This window comes from Sapajus apella, unplaced genomic scaffold, assembly GCF_009761245.1.
Source record: "Sapajus apella isolate SASKATOON/1434 unplaced genomic scaffold, GSC_monkey_1.0 scaffold86, whole genome shotgun sequence".
Lineage (NCBI taxonomy): Eukaryota > Metazoa > Chordata > Mammalia > Primates > Cebidae > Sapajus > Sapajus apella.
Genome location: NW_022437026.1, coordinates 8,036,909 through 8,040,146, shown reverse-complemented (window position 1 = coordinate 8,040,146; position 3,238 = coordinate 8,036,909).

The following is a 3,238-nucleotide window of genomic DNA, read 5'->3' as shown; positions in this document are numbered from 1 at the left end:
TTTTTTTTTTTTTTTTTTTTTTTTGAGACGGAGTTTCGCTCGTTACCCAGGCTGGAGTGCAATGGCGTGATCTCGGCTCACCGCAACCTCCGCCTCCTGGGTTCAGGCAATTCTCCTGCCTCAGCCTCCTGAGTAGCTGGGATTACAGGCACGCACCACCATGCCCAGCTAATTTTTTGTATTTTTAGTAGAGACGGGGTTTCACCATGTTGACCAGGATGGTCTCGATCTCTTGACCTCGTGATCCACCCGCCTCGGCCTCCCAAAGTGCTGGGATTACAGGCTTGAGCCACCGCGCCCGGCTGATTTTTTTTTTAGACAGAATCTCACTCTGTCACCTAGGCTGGAGTGTAGTGTTGTGATCTCAGCTCACTGCAACCTCTGCCTCCAAGTTCAAGGGATTCTCCTGCCTCAGCCTCCGAGTAGCTGGGATTATAGGCATGTGCCACCATGCACAGCTAACTTTTTTGTATTTTTAGTAGAGATGGGGTTTCGTTATGTTAGCCAGGCTGGTCTCGAACTCCTGACTGCAAGTGATCTGCCTACCTCAGTCTCAAGAGTGCTGGGATTAGGGGCGTGAGCTGCAGCGCCAGGCCAAAGCTGATTTTTCTTATACCTCACAACCTAGCAGTCTCACTCCTAGGTATATACCTTAGAGAAACTCTTGCACATACACAAGAGAGAAATACAATAATGTTCACAGCAATAATGTTTATAATAGCAAAAAAAAAGCAATTCATAAATGTATCAGCAGGAGAATAGATGAAGTATTACCTATTTGGTATATTCACTTGGTAGCATTTACCCTCCAGTGAAAACATGAACTGCAGCCACATGCAACAATATGGCTAAATCCTGGAAATATAATAGTGAGTGAAAAAACAAGTAAACAGTGCTAGAAGGCTACATATAATATGATTTTATTTACCGATTTATTGAGACAAGGTCTGGCTCTGTGGCCCAGGCTGGAGCGCAGTGGTGCAATCTCGACTCACTGCAGCCTCAACCTCCCAGGCTCAAGTGATCCTCCCACCTTAGCCTCCAAGTAGCTGGGATTACAGATGTGTGCCACCATGCCCAGATATTTTTTGTATTTTTTGTAGAGACGGGGTTTTTGCCACATTGCCCAAGCTGATCTCCAACTCCTGGGCTCAAGCAATCCACCTCAGCCTTCCAATGTGCTGGGATTACAGGCGTGAGCCACTGCACTTGGCCCTATTTATTTATGTTTTGAGACAGAGTGTCGCTCTGTCACCCAGGTTGAAAAGCAATGGTGTAATCATAGCTCACTGCAGCCTCAACTTCTGGAGCCAAAGAGAACTTTCCACCTGAGCCTCCCAAGTAGATGGGACCGCAGGCATGTACCACCACATCCAGCAACTTTTTTTTTTTTTTTTGGCAGAGACAGAGTCTCCCTATGTTGCCCAGGCTGGTCTTGAACTCCTGGGCTCAAATAATCTTTCTGCTTCAGCCTCCTGAAGTCCTGGGACTACAGGTATAAGCCACCATCCTCAGCCAGTTACTTTTAGAGATAGAGTCTCACTCTGTCGTCCTTGTGAGAGCACAATGGCACATAGTTCACTTCTGCCTACAACTCCTAGGCTCACGGGAATCCTCCTGCCTCAGCCTCCCTTCCTGAATAGCTGGGACTATGGGCTACCAGCTCAGCTGACTTTTGAAATTATTACTTTACAGAGGCTATGATGCCCAGACTAATCTCTTTTTAAAAAAAATTTTTTTTTAATATTAATTTTTTCGAGATGGAGTCTCACTCTGTCACCCAGGCTGGAGTGCAATGGCACAGTCTCGGCTCACTGCAACCTCTGCCTCCCGGGTTCAAGCAATTCTCCTGCCTCAGCCTCCCAAGTAGCTAGGATTATAGGTGCCCACCACCACACCCGGTGAATTTTTGTATTTTTAGTAGAAACAGGGTTTCACCATGTTGGCCAGGCTGGTCTCAAACTTTTGACCTCATGATCTGTCCACCTCAGCCTCCCTAAGTGCTGGGATTACAAGCATGAGCCACCACACCCGGCAATTTTTTGTTTCATTTTATTTACTTTATTTCATTTTTTGAGACAGAGTCTTGCTGTCACCCAGGCTGGAATGCAGTGGCACAATCTCGGCTTACTGCAGCCTCTGCCTTCCAGGGTCAAGCAATTCTCCTGCCTCAGCCTCCCAAATAGCTGAGATTATAAGCACGCACCACTATGCCCGGCTAATTTTTGTATTTTTAGTAGAGACAGGGTTTCACCATGTTGGCTAGGCTGGTCTCAAACTCCTGACCTCAAGTGATCCGCCCGCCTCGGTCTCTCAAAGTGCTGGGATTACAGGCATGAGCCAAGCACCCAGCCTAATTTTTATTTTTGGAGACAGGGTCTCACTCTGCCTCCCAGGCTGGATGGCAATGGTGCAATCATAGCTCACTGCAGCCTCAAACTCCAGAGCTCAAGCAATTCTCCCACCTCTGCCTCCTCAGTATCTGGGACTACATTTTTTTTTTTTTTTGAGACAACATTTTTCTGTTGTTGCCCAGGCTGGAGTGCAAAGCTGCAAACTCAGCTCACCACAACCTCCACCTCCTGGGTTCAAGTGATTCTCCTGCCTCAGCCTCCCGTGTAGCTGGGATTACAGGCATGCACCACCACGCTTGGCTAATTTTGTATTTTAGTGGAGACAATATTTCTCCATGTGGGTCAGGTTGATCTCGAACTCCCAACTTCAGGTGATCTGCTGGCCATGGTCTCCCAAAGGGGTGGGATTACAGGCATGAGCCACTGCACCTGGCCTTTTTTTTTTTCTTTTTTTAATATGGAGTTTGTCTCTTGTCACCCAGGCTGGAGTACAATGGCACAATCTCGGCTCACTGCAACCTCTGCCTCTCGAAGCAATTCTCCTGCCTCAGCCTCCCAAGTAGCTGGAATTACAGGCGCCCACCATCATACCTGGCTAATTTTTGTATTTTTAACAGAGACAGGTTTTCACCATCTTGGCCAGGCTAGCCTCAAATTCCTGACCTCAGGTGATCTGCCCACCTCGGCCTCCCAAAGTGTTGGAATTACAGGCATGAGCCATCCCACCTGGCCTAATTTTATTTTGATAGAGATGACATCTTGCTGTGTTGCCCAGGCTGGTCTCAAACTCCTGAGGTCAAGTGATCCCCCCACTTTAGCCTCCCAAAGTGCTGGGATTACAGGTGTTAGCCACTTTGCCAGCCCTATTTATTTTTTTGATTTAC